This window comes from Pan paniscus, chromosome 16, assembly GCF_029289425.2.
Source record: "Pan paniscus chromosome 16, NHGRI_mPanPan1-v2.0_pri, whole genome shotgun sequence".
In the NCBI taxonomy this organism is placed as follows: domain Eukaryota; kingdom Metazoa; phylum Chordata; class Mammalia; order Primates; family Hominidae; genus Pan; species Pan paniscus.
Window position 1 is genome coordinate 78,626,757 of NC_073265.2, and position 16,876 is coordinate 78,643,632.

The 16,876-nt window shown below is 45.3% G+C and overlaps 1 protein-coding gene across 7 annotated transcripts in view; it reads left to right on the top strand.

The window, feature by feature from the left end:
- Window positions 1–8,942: 8,942 nt before the first annotated feature.
- ABHD2 (abhydrolase domain containing 2, acylglycerol lipase) overlaps window positions 8,943–16,876 on the top strand; it is a 114,393-nt gene continuing 106,459 nt past the window's right edge. For 3 of the 7 annotated variants that reach the window (XM_055098948.2, XM_055098946.2, XM_055098949.2), the window contains exons 1-2: window positions 8,943–9,571; window positions 11,293–11,382. The gene's annotated coding sequence lies outside the window, so the exon portion shown is untranslated. Of the gene's footprint in view, window positions 9,572–11,292; window positions 11,383–14,638; window positions 14,827–16,876 lie in introns of all 7 variants that reach the window. The other 4 variants (XM_055098947.2, XM_008973870.5, XM_003820419.6 and 1 more) reach the window with 2 other exon arrangements.

Genomic DNA, 16,876 nt, shown 5'->3' on the forward strand with positions numbered 1-16,876 from the left:
CAAAGTGCTGGGATTACAGGCATGAGTCACTGTGCCTGGCCAACTATGTAGATTAACATCTTATCTTCACAGGTATGGGACAAAGACCAGACTAGAAATAATTCCTCTGCCCACCCAAGACAAATGCATATTAGATTTCTTCCTCTACTCTGTGTTTACATATTTTATGTAAAATGTAGATTTACCAAGCAAGAAAACGAACATAATTGACTGTTCCTCTAACTGCCCCTTTCACATGTAAAATGTAGATTCAGCGAGTGCTAATCAAAGCCTCACAGGAAAGTAATCTCCTGTCTCATTGCTTACCCTTCCTTCTTTTTTTCCTTTCCTCTCTAAAGTCCTGAAAAACCCTTTTTGGAAAAAGCACAGGCCACAGATCCTATGGTAACTTGTGTTTCTTTCTCCCAGAAGAACTATGGTAACTTGTGTTTCTTTCTCCCAGAAGAAGAAATAAAATAAACTCTACATGGCAAAATAAACCTCTACATGGCAAAATAAACCTCTACATGGCAAAATAAACCTCTACATGGATAGAGATCTGTCTCAGACACATTTTGGTTTCCATGACTTCTGAATGGCAGCATGAGGAGCTCCATGAACCCTCTCCCCAGTGAAATGACCATAACCTCTGGAAATTACTTAAGATCAAAGCCACAACTATTTAAAGCCTTTGGAAATTGTTTTATGGGGATGCGGCAAATTAATAAACTTTTATTCAAGAAAATGTACTAAGTCTCAGTAAGAACAGTGAGAGTCAATAACATTTGTACCACAAAAGACTTCCTCCCTCCTTCTTCTAGCTCAGCATGATGGAAAAGTTACTCTTAAGCAGGTGAAGCTGAGAACACGGGCTACCTCTTCCCCCAGCTCTCAGTTGAGGGCTACTATATCTCCCTGGGAGGGCGGCTGCCAGCATTTCTCATGCCCTCCAGCTTCATGCTGCAAAAGCTCTACTTTGGACAAGACTGGCTGATAAATCTGGGGCTCACTTCGTAAACCTAGCCCCCAACCATAGGGCAGAAACTCCACCTCAGCCATGGCAGGCTGAGAATACTGGAGCCTGTGTTACTCTGGCCTCAGCTTGCTCATGGGGCAGAGATTCTTTACAGGAAAGGCAAGTGCAGAAGAGCAAAAGCTACTGCTCTGTCCAGCACTCTGCTCATAAAGCCGGATTGTCATCCTGAGATAAGGGGGCCACTGTCTCTGCCTGAGTTCCCCAAGCTCCGGAGCAGTGGTGCAGAGGTTTTGCCCAAGGGGAGAGGAAGGTCGTAGATACAGAGACCTCTGAAGTTCTTCCCAAGAAAACACTTTATGTGGAACACAATGTGGGAAAGTTCAAGTGTAAGGGTGTTCTCAAAAACAATGAAGATTTTGTTGGTAAGCAATTAAGAGGAGCCTGGGAACTCCATTCAAGCAACAAGCTGAACTGTAGACCAGCTAGAAGTGTTCTGGAGAGAACCAGCGAAAGCATCAGCTAAGAAGAGCCCTCTTGGTGTTAGAATAAGTCTCAAAGACTGACCTGAAAGATTACCCTTGCAAAGGGGCCCAAATTTAATGTACAAGACAGGAGCAATTCATGCCTCCAGGGCATTATCAAACACGAAAGAACAATCAGCCAGCAATTGGTGGAGGCTAACGGCTGTATGTGATATCATAGCAGGCTGACAGCTTAACAAAGAGATAAGGTAAAGAGAAAAGGAGCCTTTTTTTTTTTTTTTTTTTTTTTTTTTAAGACGGAGTCTCACTCTGTCGCCCAGGCTGGAGTGCAGTGGCCCAATTTCAACTCACTGCAGCCTCTCACTCCCAGGTTCAAGTGATTCTCCTGCCTCAGCCTCCCAAATAGTTGAGATTACAGGTGTGAGCCACCACACCTGGCCCAAATTTTACTCTTCTAGGCACCTCATGTAAGCGGAATCATACAGTATTTGTCCTCTTGTGATTGGCTAATTTCACTTTACATAATGTCTTCAAGTATCATCCATATTGCAGCATGTGTCAGAATTGTCAGAATTTCATTCTTTTTTTTTTTCTTGAGACAGGGTCTCACTCTGTCTCCCTGGCTGGAGTACAGTGGCACAATCACAGTTCACTGCAACCTCAACCTCCTGGGCTCAAATGATCCTCCTACCTCAGCCTCCCAAGTAGATGGGACTACAGGAGCATGCCACCATGCCCAGCTAATTTTTTTTTTTTTTTACTTTTTTGTAGAGACAGGATCTCACTGTATTGCCCAGGCTGGTCTTGAACTCTTGGGCTCAAGCAATCCTCTTGCCTCTGCCTCCCAAAATGCTGGGATTACAAGCATGAGCCACTGCACCAGCCAATTTCATCCCTTGTGAAAGCTGAATAGTATTCCATTACTTGTACTTACCAATTTTATTTATCCCTTCATCCATCAATGGACATTTGGGTTGTTTCCCCCTTTTGGCCATTATGAATAATGCTGCTATGAACCCTAGCACACAAATATCTTGAATCAAATGTAACTTAAATGCCACGTCTGCATTGTGGGTGATACAAGAGATGATTATAGAGTAGCACATGGAAGAACATTTAAAAACATAAATTTAAAATGTCATATTTAAAAATGTAATAGTTGGCTGGGTGCAGTGGCTCAAGCCTATAGTCCCAGCACTCTGGGAGGCCGAGGCGGGGGAATCACTTGAGGTCAGGAGTTCAAGACCAGCCTGGCCACTAAAAACACACACACAAAAATTAGACAGACGTGGTGGCGCACGCGTGTAATCCCAGCTACTCGGGAGGCTGAGGTGGGAGGATCCCTTGAACCCAGGAGATGGAGGTTGCAGTGAGCCAAGGTCGTGCCACTGTACTCCAGCCTAGGCAACAGAGCAAGACTCTGTCTCAAAAAATTAATAAAAATAATAAAATGTAATCCTTATGAAATGATTTTAATGTAATTAGAATAACTAGAATCACACTTGAAGCCTGCAATGTCACATATATTATTGCTTCGGCCCACAAGGTTTCTCAAGCTCAGCACTATTGACATTTGGGATAATTCTTTATTGTGGGGCTGTCCTGGGCACTGGAGGGTGGTTACCAGCATCTCTAGCCCCTACCCACTAGAGGGCGACAGCACCCCTGCAGTTGTGACAACCACAGACATTGTCAAGTGTCCCCTGAGGGATGAAACTGCCCCCAGTTGAGAACCACTGGTTTAGGATGGGGCTGAATAAGGTATTTAATTTTAAAAGTTGAGTCAATTTAATAACATTATTAAGTAAATAATAAAGCAGAGAGTACAGAGATAGGGTCAAAATTATCAATGTGGTTTGCAGATGCCTGGAGTTTGGGATGTTTGCTCTGCAACTATGCGAGGATATCCAAATACCCAAGGGGCTGAGACAAAGCCATTAACTAAGACGAAGGCATTATCTGGCCTCCACCACCAGCCCCATCCATTTTTTTCATCTTCTCGCCTACTGGGTCCCGATTTGACTCTGCTATGGACAAACTATCTTGTGTTCATCCACTCAGAGGCCTACCTGGAATGCCATGCTCCCTCACCGCCAATGCTGCCCTACCAAATTCAGCCCATAGACCTTCAAAAACCAATTCAAATCTCCAAGAATCCAAGTCAGAAGAAATTGCTGCCTCCTCTGAATAATTATTGCTGACACTGATTGCACGCTGTGCTTATTGCTCAGTCCTTTGAGTTATCTCGTCAATATTTCCCATTTGTCCTATATCCATCCCCACCTAGGAATGAATGGGACTTCATGATTCTGTCTATCTTTCTAGTATTAGATGTCTTGCTCAGTAAAAAATGTTTACTGTCTTGTAAATTAATTTAAATATATGGTAAAATAATATAGGGGTCTCTGGAAAGATGGAAATTGTTTGTTATTGTTTTTGAGACGGAGTCTCACTCTGTTGCCTAGGCTGCAGTGCAATTGTGCAGTCTCAGTGCAATCTTGGCTCACTGCAACCTCCGCCTACCAGGTTCAAGCGATTCTCCTGCCTCAGCCTCCCAAGTAGCTGGAATTACAGGCGCCTGCCACCATGCTGGGCTAATTTTTGTATTTTTAGTAGAGACGGAGTTTCACCATGTTGGCCAGGCTGGTCTCGAGCTCCTGACCTCAAGTGATCCACCCGCCTGGGCCTCCCAAACTGCTGGGATTACAGGTGTGAGCCACTGTGCCTGGCCTGTTTTTGTTTTTTTGTGGGTTTTTTTGTTGTTGTTGTTATTTTTTTACACTGCATCTCGCCTTCTCCGGAAATAGTTTTAAAATAGCTCAATAACATAAAATTATGTAGGAAAGGGTGTATGATGAGCTTATTTAATGCACAAGTTTTATTGACTGTTTTGCAATTAATAGTATGAAAAACTCAATTTTTATTTCTGTAATTAAGAATGACATCAGGAAGAGGAATGCATGGTGACTAAGAAGAAGTCATCGTTAGCCAGTCACCTGTCAGATATTCTGTATGTATCTGATTATAAGATTAGAACACTTTTTCATCTGTGTGTGTGTGCGCGTGCATGTGCGTGTATGTGTGTTTGTGTGTTTCATGAGCATTTTTAGTACTGGGTCCTATATATGTAAGTATAAATATTACCATAAAATTTATCAACCAAATTGGGACTATTTGAGAGTCACCTGGTGGGAGGGAGGGCACTATTAAAATTTTGCCAGGACAACAGGCATAAGCCAGGAGTGTTCATCTTATGATTTTACCATAGACAACTCACATATAGCTTAAGAAAGCAGCTCAAATCACAGACAAGATTATTTTTCATGATCGTTTTCACTGGCCACCAGAAAGCCTTTTCTAATAACAAAAGGACCACATTTTTGAATTTCATCATAGATTGTCCTCATGGAACTATGCATGCTGGGACTTAAAGCCTCTAAACAAACTTCATCTCCATTACCAATAAGAAGCCAGACAGTCGACCTGGTAAGAGGACATTCTGAACCTCCTTCCTAGACTGCATGCAGACTGCACCGGGTGTGACAATAAAGCCACAATATTGGATCCCTCAGACTGCACCATGTCATGACTGCAGGAATACTTTATGAACCTCCAGGCTGCAGCTTTTACTATTATTCTCTTAGCCTCATCCTTTCCATTTCCCTCACAATGATTACACTGATGAGGTCTAGTCTCAAAAACCTTAACTCGGTCCTCAAACCGTTTTTGGTAACCATATTCGAAAGGAAAAGTTTCTCGCACCAGGTGGTGAGTTTTTGCTAGTGTAAAAAAAAAAAAAAATCCTACATGTGTTGGAGAGTGTGTATATAGGAACTGTCTGTACTTTCCACGTAATTTTGTTATAAACCTAAAACTATTTATTTATTTAGAGACAGAGTCTCCCTCTGTTGCCCAGGCTGGAGTGCAGTGGTACGATCTTGGTTCACTGCATCCGCCGCCTCCTAGGTTCAAGCGATTCTCCTGCCTCAGCCTCCCAAGTAGCTGGGATTACAGGCACACGTCACCACACCCAGCTAATTTTTGTATTTTTAGTAGAGACGGTGTTTCACCAATTGACCAGACTGGTCTCAAACTCCTGGCTTCAAGTGATCCGCCCACCTCAGCCTCCCAAAGTGTTGGGATTACAGGCATGAGCCACAGTGCCTGGCCCTAAAACTGCTTTAAAAAATAAAGTCTATCTATATTTTCTAAAAATCCTGAATCCTGTGATCACTACTTCTGAGGGCTAGAACTTAGAAAATGAGTGAGGACCTTAGAGGAAGGTTCTGAAATGGGCTCCTATAATAGCTGTGGCAAACATTTATTAAACATTTTTAGGTATGTGCCAGGTACTGTTTGATGCACTTTGCATCTGTGAACTCATCTGCCACTCAAAGGACCCCATGAGACAAGCACTTCACTGTCCTTTGCATTTTACAGAAGAAAGTAGGGCACAGAGATGTGCTGTACTTGCCCAAGGTCACAAGGCTAGGAAGGATGGAATCAGGATCCAAGCCCCAGCAGTAGAGCTTCCAAATCCCCTTTCTCTGAACCATCCCCCGAGGACACAGAATAACAAAAATGACAAACTGAGTGAATTGCTGATTTTCCTTAAAAGAATAAATAGAACACATTATCTGCTCCAACCACTGCTCCCTGCTGTCTCCCAGAGTACCTTGACTTTCTCAGGTTAGGAAATCCTGCAGAGGCCCCAGTTGAGTTAGAAGCAGTTCTACTTTAATGAAGTCCTGCAGCTTTGGCCATCCCAGAAGGTGACTGGGGCATACCCTCTCCCTTGTTCTTTTTTATAACAAGGTACTGTCACGGTTTTGAAAATTCACTTTACAGCCACATCCCAACACCTGCTTATCTCAGGCCAAGGCTCACCAAATCCTCAATCCCAACGGGCCACTAAACTTGAAGGCAAAAATAAGTCCATTTTGTCTCCTAAATGGCCTCCCTCAGAAATGATTTATAGAATGAAATAATATGATTAAACAGAATATGGCAAGACTGCAAGCAGAAGGGAGGAAACAGAAACCAGAGACAATTAAGGAAACAGTTCTGTGTGCTGGGAAATGATAATGGATCATTCTTTAAGCCTGCCAGAGCTGCAGAGAAGATGCCCGGATCCTTTTACTCTTCCTCCTCTTCCTGAGCTCAGTCTGTGCCTCTTTTTGAGCCTCTGTGACATAATTGTGTTTTAGAATTCCTGAACTGGAAAGATGTCCTTTTCTGGAACTGGTGGCTGAACCTATGTTCCTGAGATGGGAGAAAAAAGCCATTTACACAATGGTGAGCCCATCTGCAATCTACTCCTAACAGCTGCTTTTTGTGGCTCTGAATCAAGTTGGAGAAATCATCCTGGATCTCAGGAGCCACTTCATGCTTTTCAGGGCCTAACAAGACATCTCAGTTTCCCTTAGCAAACACAGGCAGAAGCAAACCTGTATTGGGCTGGGCCTATTTCCGTAACATGCATGCAGCCATGTGTATGGCTACCAAGCAGCACTGTTTAAAGACAAGAACCAGAAAACTGTGGATCAGAACCAAATGTGTACATAGATATGTGTACACACCCCTCCAAAACTAGTGACAAATCTTTTTTGTTTTTTTTTTTCTGAGACAGAGTCTCACTCTGTCATCCAAGCTGGAATGCAGTGGTGCAATCTCACTGCAGCCTCTGCTTCCTGGGTTCAAACTATTCTCCTGCCTCAGCCTCCTGAGTAGCTGGGATTACAGGTGTGTGCCACCATGCCCAGCAAATTTTGTATTTTTAGTAGAGATGGGGTTTCACCATGATGGCCAGGCTGGTCTGGAACTGCTGACCTCAGGTGATCCTCCTGCCTTGGCCTCCCAAAGTGCTGGGATTACAGGCTTGAGCCACTGTGCCCAGCCTATTTTTTAAATTATTATTAATTTTTAATTGACAAAATTTGTATATATTTATGATGTACAACATGCTTTACTTATTTATGTTTATCATGTTATTATGTTTATTTGTCAAACAAGGTCTCACTCTGTGGCCCAGGCTGGAGTGCAGTGGTGCGATCACAGCTCACTGCAGCCTCAACTTCCTGGGCTCAAACAACCCTCCTGCCTCAGCCTCCCCACTAGCTGGGACTACAGGCATGCACCACCACATCGGGCTAAATTTTAAATTTTTTGTAGAGACGGGGTCTCACTATGTTGCCCAGGTTGGTCTCAGACTCCTGGGCTCTGCCTCAGCTTCCCAAAGTGTTGGATTACAGGCGTGAGCCACTGTACCGGTCCATGTTTTGATACATGTATACATTGTGGGATAGCTATACCAAGCTAGTTAACATATGCATTACCTTATATACTTATCTAGTGATAATCTAAAGCTCTTTTTTGGAAGTCCAAACTGTTTTAACTCAGAGTCAGGATGATGGGGTTCATCACTAAGAGACTTTGCTACTGAAGCCTGGGTTTTTCTTTTCCAAGATGAAAGAGAATACAGAGGAATATATAAACACTGAGATGAAACCTTTTTTTTCAAGGTAACATGACAACTGAATGAAAAATAGAGCAATGGCAAAGGATTCTTTCTTCTCCTTCACTCTGATGTACCATGGCTGTGAGTTCTTTCAAAGACAGACACAAAGGGTCTGGGGCTACATTCAGGCCTGAGAAGCTATTTCTGTCCACACTCTGTGATGTCTACACCTTCAGAATGGGGAATGGGTTTCAGGGGTCTCTGACAGATAGAGCTCATGCAATGATTTCTGGTCCGGTGCTGATCAGCCTTCAAAGGATGTTATTTGGTTACGCTCCATAAAACTTGAGCCAGCCCATTGTTCCCTGTCACAACCTGAAATATGTTGGGAAAAATTTACATGGCAACAAATGCCACTTCCCTTCTCTGACTAAATCGCTCCTCTCATTTCATCCCCTGCTCCCTCTCTCCCAGCCCTATGGGGCCTTGGTAGGGTGGCCTTGTCTGCCCTACAGGGGTTGCATTTCAAGTCGCTCAAGTGTTCTATTCTTGGTACACGACATGCCATTGCAAAAGCAGTTTCAGGCTCATAGAATTTTAGAAATGGGCCTAGTTTCCCAGCCGGATGAGGTGAGTGGGTGATGGGGGAAGAATCAGCCTTGATTGAATGCCTGTTGAGTGCCAGCCACTGTTGGCATTTATCAGAGTTTATTTAATCTTCTCATCAACTACTATTGTCACCCTCAGTTGCCAAGTGAAGGGAGCATGCGGGAAGGTTAAGTGACTTGCCCAAGCCCACACAACCGGTAGGAGCCCCAATTCCAGGCCCTAGTTCCAAGGCTACATTCTTCCAGGCGGCCTCCAACTGGGTTGGTTAAGGGTTGAAAGGACAGTGGGACAATAACTGAGGCCCGTATTGCCCAGAGCGTCCCCATCCCCCGTCCGGAGCTGGAAGAGGCCATAGACCGCTGCCTCCACATCTTTTCCTCTCCTTCGGGTTCGGTGACTCACGACCCTTCTTCCTCTCTCCCGGGATATGACCTCAAATTTCACCCCTGCGAAATTTGAGTACACGTGAGTCAGTCAGTCGGCCTGGACCCATCAGAGCCGCAGCTGAGCTACCAGCAGCTGAGCTACCAGCCGACCTCATTCCTCTGAGCCCAGTCGACAGCTGACCTTACCCAGCCCTCTAAAGCAGTTTGCGGTCACAATTACCCCTCTCTTCACCCCGCCCCCATCGACATCAAACACGACCCACCTTCTAGCCCTCCTCCCCTTTCCCCGCCCACTCCGGGCTGGCCTTATCCAGTAGCGTCTGGGTCCCTGGACTAAAGCCGTCAAATGTAACCAATTGCTGAGGAGCTCTCCCCTAAGAATCCCGCCTCCACTCTGAGGAACAGCTTCGCTGATCAATGGATCCCCTCCTAGACGCAATGAGCGCGCGGGGCAAGTGGAGAAGCGGCTGAACTGCCCAATGAACAAGCGGTTTCCGTGGTTAGGGGCGTGGCAGAAGCGGTCGTCAGGGGCGTGGCGGCAGTTACTTGGGCGGGGCCGGTAGCGGCGGGAGCTGCACTGGCCAGGGGTTCCGGCTGTATATCCATGAGCGCCGCTGGCAGCCGGGGAGCTGCAGGAACCAGACTGGGGGCGACCTGAGCACCTGTAGTCAATCACGCGCAGGTAAAGCCACGGCCGAGCGAGCTCCGCGGAGCGGGGATCGCACCCCGGACCCGTCGAACCGAATCTCCGAGCCCCGAGGTCCCCGGCGTAGCTCGGCCCATCACGCCACAGCCTGAGGGGATCCTGGGGGGCCTGTCATCTGGCGCCGTGGGGGTCCCAGGGGCTGGCTTGCCCAGTGGTGGGGACAGCCCAGATCGCGGCGGGGGATACGCCTTCCTGAGGCCCTTTGTCCCCTTCTGCCCGAGGAACCGAGGTTGGGGACAACCCCGACCGCGGCCTTTCCCCCATTGGTGCTCACTCCTGGGTCTTCAGGGGCCTGGGGAGGGGTCTGCCGGTTCAGGCTTGGCGAAGAAGGTCCGGGATCCGCACCTGGAAGGAGAGGGCCGAGGGGCCCGATTACAGCCCGAGATACCCGAGAGGCCTCTGTGTTTCGGGGCTCCAGGGGCTCACGCAGGACCAGTGGGTTTAAGTTCTAGAAAGGCAGCTTTTGACCCACTTGGAAGCACATTTACCGAGTTCGGCCCCGCGACCGGCACTGTTCTAGGCCCTTCGTGAGCTTTCCCCACAGCTAGAGCTGTCCAGCAGCGCAGGAGGCTGCCTGCCAGGCCGGGCAGCTAGCGCCTCGACCTTGGCGATGTCCAAGCAGTGGCCTGATGACAGCCACCTGTGTGGGATGCTTAGGACCCCAAGGGAGGACTGCATGACCCATCTGTAAGGGCCTTCTCTACCCACAAATGCACTCTAAGTGGCCTTTGATGCCTAGCTTGAGAAGAGTACTTCTGGGGGTCCGTTAGGTTCCAAGTGGCTGTTGAATTCACCCATAATGAATTTTGAGGTTTCAGCTCTCAAGAGTGGGTGTTAGCAAAGAGACTGGATTATACAAAAAGACAGAGGTTTATTTAGCCACTATGAAACTCCTTGTATTTGAACTACCATGGACCGCTCTCTTAATCTTCCCAATCTCTCTTTTTTGGTTGCTGGACCTCCAGTTTGTCAGTTTCACCTGCATTCCAGTAACCAAATCCAAAGGCATGTTCCAAGAACAGTCTCCACAGAGGGACCCGGAGAGACTGCAGGTTTGGCAGAGTCAACAAGATCTGTGCCCAGAGCTTTTCGAAGGCCGTTTCCTTACAGCCACATTAAGCAGAGTCCAAAAGAGAAATCCTTCACTACCCTCTGTCATTTGCCGGAATAGAGAGAACATAATAATCTTCTGAAGGTCAGGAGGCAGAGAAAGAATCTTAACACACCTTGCTGTGTGTTTTAGGATGAATTAATCTTTGAACATCTAGTCAGAAAGCAGTCCATATACAGCTGGTAGTCAGCACGGACTGTGACATTTTAGAGCTGAAGGCACCTTAGATAGAGCTCATCTCTATCTAAGTCTAATTAGGTGGACTCTCATTCAGTCTCCTCAATGCACAGGTGAGGAAACTGAGGCCTGGGGTGGTCACAGGGCTGGTTGGTCATCACAGGCCCATGACTAAGGGTTGATCTCTTGACTGTATTTAGATCTAGCCAGTGCATGACTTATTTCACTCCAAGCTTAGTTTGCCCATTCTCAGTGTTTTAAGTTCTAGGGGAGTCCAGAGAGGTTAGGAGGACAGATTTTGGTGCCTGAGTGCCTGGATTTGAATCCCAGCCCTGCCTCTTACTGGCTGTGCAACCTTGGGCAAGCTACTTAACTTCTCTGTGCCTCTGTTTCCTCACCTCTAAAACAGAAATAATAATGATACTTATGTTAGAAGATTGTTTTGAGAAGTGCGTGGAGTTACTACATCTGAAGCATTTAGAACAGTACCTGGCACGGGGTAAGCACAATAGATTTGCTAGATATGATATTCTGTTGCCTTTTTGTACATTTTTCTTCATATCCACCACCCAATACTCTATCAAGAGCTAATTTTTCCCCCAGTCCCCTTCCCCCCACCCCCAAATTCATTTAACATATTCCAGATTTCATTTTAACACAGACAGCTGCAAGGGGTTTCCAAGTCACGTTGCATTTTATACCTTACTTATTTTTCTGATTCAGGTAATTTAGTTTCTATGTTAGTTCCCCCTTGCAGTTACATTCTTCTTAGGCTCTGAACCCTTTAAAATTATCGTTAAAAGCAGGCAGTGAGGGGTGGGAATCCCTCGAAATGGTAAAGTCCTGGATGATACCCGTGTCCATGGTGTCCTTCCAAATATGTATTCCCTCTCTTCAGCCCTCCTCCCAAGCGATGAGTGTGATGCAGCTTGATTCTAAATGGATGAACATTTTTAGATTAAGATTTTATGAGCCACTGTATTAAGTGCTTTTCGGAAGTTCAGGGATCATGTGTCAACTGCATTTAAGGAAGTTACTTAGTCATTCGAGTAGGGGGAGCACCAGCAGCGCCTGCCTGGCCTGGCAGAAGCAAACGTGTGTGACTGATCCGTGCTGGCAATCTAGCTGGTTCACTGGTTTATCTGTGTTTTTCCTGTTCTTTTCCAAAGCTTGAAATAAACCAGATGGCAAGTACAATGGAATGGTCTTTTTCCTCTCATTTTAGTCAGGGTCGTTCACTTTTTTCCCTTTTTACTCTCACCTTCATTTCCTTTATCGCCTGCATGGGTCTGACAAATAGGCACTCTCACTGTGCCAGCCAATTCCCTTTTGATGAAAAGATGCCTGCCACTTTCATTTTTTGCAGGAATCCAGTCACCTTTGATTTTCTCTTCTGTTTTTACTTGTTTTCTAGATTGAACCAAAGATTATCACTTCATTAAATGGCACCTTCTCATGCTTTATTTTTCTTGAGTTGATTCTGAATTTCGGTTTTTGTTTAAGCTGTTCTAGAGATCAGCCATTTTAGAATAATAGTTTTCATTTCTTTGCTTGTGTATTAATATGGGCCCCTTTCTCTCTTTCTCACTCTCTTTTCTCAATATTTTGGTGGATGAACTTCTCATTGGCTGTTATTCGTTGCTTTAAGCATTTACGCCTTTTCCTGGTAATCTCCGGCAGGACCCATAACCTCTGTAGTGGTTCTCACTGCCCTTGTTCAGAGCTCCTGCCCCGAGCAGGAAATAATTTCTTTGGTCTTGTGGGAGACAGAGGTAGAGTCTGTCTTATTTTTTGCCTAAAATCTGGCTCTTTTAAAAGCCCCGGGAGAGAGACATTTCCAATATAATTGAATTTTGTGTGGCAGAATTTCTACCATGACCTACAGCTTACAGTATTCCCATTTTTATTGCATTGTGAGTTTTGAGTACTCCATGACCAGTTTCAGAGTATAGATGATGTGGGGCATGAGTTGCTTAAGCCTTTCTGTTTCATCTTGGGCTAAGCTATCCCCAGGAACAGAGCAATGAGAAGTTCAGGGTGCCTCTTAAATGTGTCTGGTGTCAGGATTTTATAGCAGCTTTTCATGGTTCAGCCTTTTTGGCCAGTGCATGAGTAGGACATTTTTAAGCCCTGTGCTGCTGTTTCTTTGTTGATACCATACAGGTGCTACATTATCTCCTTTCAGGATTTTCGTATCTGCAGATTGATTTTTGTTGTCTTGTCCAGGGCATCATATTTTTGGATTGAATGTTTTCTGTTTGTAAAATGGTTGGTGTGGACAGACGATAAGCTCCACCATTACCCCTGAAGCTTGTGGACTGGGGCCATTTGGGTGAGGGGCTTGTTACACACCGACTCATTGTCTGATCTTTCACAATAAACAGCAGACAGGTGAAGAGCTTTTTAGAGAAGTGGAACATTGGTACCCTTGGATTTGCCTGGTTTCTGATTTTCTTTTGTTGTTTTTAAGTGGAGGTTCATTAAGTTCAACAAATTAAGCATCTGGTGTGTGCCAGGAACACAGTTGACAAGATTAACAAATTAGTTTGGTTTGTTGCTTAAAAACTATTTTGTTTTAAAATTGTTTTTAATAGAAATTTTAAAATTTTTTAATTCAAATTTTAGTTTTTAAAAATAGGCAATACATTCACATGATGAAAGAAAATTTTTTAAAGGCACAAAAGGTTAACTAGTAAATACATCTGTGTGTACCCCTGACCCCTGATCCTCAGAGGCAACCAGCATTAGCGATTTCTTCATCCTCCAGAAGTGGTCCCTGAACCTCCAAGGGATTTTATACATCTGTAAGCAAATTCGTTAAACATATTCTGTACACCACCCCTTTTTGCAGAAATGGTAGCACACTGCATACATGCTATTTGGAACCTTGCCTTTTTCACTTAATATTTCTTGGCAGTGTGAAAAGAGCTTCCACGTCATTTTTTATGAAGGCCGTCTATTTTAGATATCTGTTTTCTGTTTCTAAGGATGCTAAAAAACAGTCTTATTTAGGCAGCAGCTTTGCTGGAGATCTTAAAGATCTTGTGAATATTTGGAGGCAAATATTTTTCTTTTCTGTGAGAGCCTGGGGGAGGTGCAGGGGAGCTTCTGAAGGTCAGCTGAGAAGGGAGAGCTGGGGCACTGGAGAGTGAGGAACGCATTGGTCCTTGGGCCCTTCGCCTTGCCGTCTGTGCAGAATGTGCTAGCATTTCCAGGGAAAGTTTGCCGTTTGCTCTCTGTTCTCCAGAGAAGCTTCCTGGCCTCCCCAAGTCACATTTCCAGCATCTTTTTTCATTCTTTTTTTTTTTTTTTTTTTTTTTTGAGACAGAGTCTCACTTTTGTCGCCCAGGCTGGAGTGCAGTGGCGCAATCTTGGCTCGCTGCAACCTCTGCTTCGCGGGTTCAAACGATTTTCCTGCCTCAGCCTCTCAAGTAGCTGGGATTACAGGCACACGCCACCACCCCCAGCTAATTTTGTATTTTTGGTAGAGACAGGGTTTCACTATGCTGGTCTCAAACTCCTGACCTCAGGTGATCCTCTTGCCTCAGCCTCCCAAAGTGCTGGGATTACAGACGTGAGCCACCGTGCCTGGCCTCATTTCCAGCATCTCTGTTGCATTTCATCCCGTCTCCTGCACCACAGCATCACTCCGTTTGTCCTGCCTTTGGGCGTCCAAGAGGAAGCCTGCCCTTTGTCACAGCACTTTCTGTTTGGGTAGCTTTAAGTGTCTCACCCCTTCTTTTCTCTCACCCCAGGAAAAACCAGCTCTCACACCTGCTCCTCTGTAAAGCGTCTTCCCCAAGCCCACACGTAATTTTGTTGCTGTCCTTGAAAGTATTTCCCAAGATCTCCAAGCCGCTTTAAACTTCCAAGGTCTGAGCCTGACCTGGCCTCGCTAACAAAGGGTTCCACTGATGCCGACTCTAAGAAGAAAGTTTTCAAGGTTCTTCGTATTTGAACTTTCTATGGCTAGGCTTGTGTTTAAAATAACCACACTGATTTAAACATGGTCTTATAGTCTTCAGTGGCTCCCAGGTCTTGCCTCTCGGGTTTTTTTTCCTCTTTCCTTTGAATGTGCCTTAACCTTCGTCTTGCTTTTATTTACCTCTGCGTCTGGTTTAGAGCCACCTGGAAATTGAATGGAATCTTTAGTCTATTAGTCTAATCTAGGGTCCTTACCTTCTGGCCTTTGCTCATTGCAGAGCACCCACATTATTAGTCAGTTGTACCACAGATACTGTGTTACATAAGGTGAGGAGAGGGAGGTGGTGTTATCAGTTCCACTTTTTCCAGGCTAGAGTGCAGTGGCCCGATCTCGGTGCACTGCAACCTCTGCTTCCCGGGTTCAAGCGATTTTCCTGCCTCAGCCTCTCATTTTATCTTGGATAAAAGAGAAGCTTTGAAAGATTGCCTCCCTATGTGTACAGTCACTGTAGGCATGTATTTGTGTACTGTTTACTTAGTCATGTCAATGAGGGCAATAAAAAACAAAAATCAGGAAGCCCAACATGGATTGCTACATTTTAATTCTTTCAAATAAGGAAATACAGCAGGGCTTGGTGTCACTACGCCTGTAGTGACAGCACTTTGGGAGGCCGAGGCGGGCGGATCACCTGAGGTCAGGAGTTTGAGATCTGCCTGATCAACATGGTGAAACCCTGTCTCTACTAAAAATACAAAAATTAGCTGAGCATGGTGGTGTGCGCCTGCAGTCCCAGCTACTTGGGAGACTGAGGCAGGAGAATCACTTGAACCCAGGAGGCAGAGGCTGCCGTGAGCCAAGATCGCACCACTGCACTCCAGCCTGGGCGGCAGAGCAAGACTCCGTCTCAAAACAGCAACAACAATAACAACAAAAACAAATAAGGAAATACAAAAGCCCTGTCATCTAAAAAGATATTTTAGCCTGGGTGCGGTGGCTCACACCTGTAATCCCAGTACTTTGAGAGGCCGAGGCAGGCGGATCACTTGAGACCAGGAGTTCGAGACCAGCCTGGCCAACATGATGAAACCGCATATCCACTAAAAATACAAAATATTAGCCGGGCATGGTGGTTCACACTCACAATCCCAGCTACTCGGGAAGCTGAAGCAGGAGAATCACTTGAACCCGGGAGGCAGAGGTTCCAGTGAGCCAAGATTGAGCTACTGTACTCCAGCCTGGGTGACAGAGCAAGACTCTGTCTCAAAAAAAAAAAAAAAAAAAAAAAAAAAAGGAGATATTTTAGCACCAAAAATGTTGGAAGATCAATATCTCAGATTAAAGAGCACCTTCTAACCAGGACATATTTAGCTTACTAAAAAGGTTGAGTTAATGGCCATTGAATTATGCTGTTTGGGAGGGCCTAAAGTCGAGGATTCTACTCAAGGAGAGGTTCCTCTTTTGCAGTTTCCTTAAACAATGCTCGTTACTCTTTTTCTGGGAAATCAGGCCATTGATTTAGTTTAGTTAACCTAACCGCAGCAGCATTTGGCGGGGCTTTGCTCCCAGTTTTTCAGGTGGTACAGACTACACAATGTTGATATGCAATTGTAGCACCTTATAGTGAGGTGAACTTATACTGGAAACCGTTCTTTGACTCCTGAAGCCTGGATTTGTCATGTTTGAAGTGCCACGTTTTAGTTCTTAAGGACTGAGGAGTGGGAGGGGGCTGAGGTGAGACCCCAGCAACCTGCTGGAATTAAGTAAGGCTCTTCAGTGGTATTTACACATAAGTTCTTTGGAAGCATGTACTTAAACTTACTAAATCCATGATTTGGTATGCCCGGTAATGGCCCAGATGGCTTCTGAGATACAGCATGACCTCTCTTCCGTGTCCCCACCACACTTTTTGCTTTCCTCCTGTAGCACCATCACATTCATTTTGTGCTATGGATTTCCCAATCCAGGGCTGAGGATATGTCCTTGAGGTTCCTTGGGTTCTCATTAGATTACAAACTCAGACGTTTTGGTTTCGTGTTAATGATAATTGAAAATGTTTTACAAGCCTGTC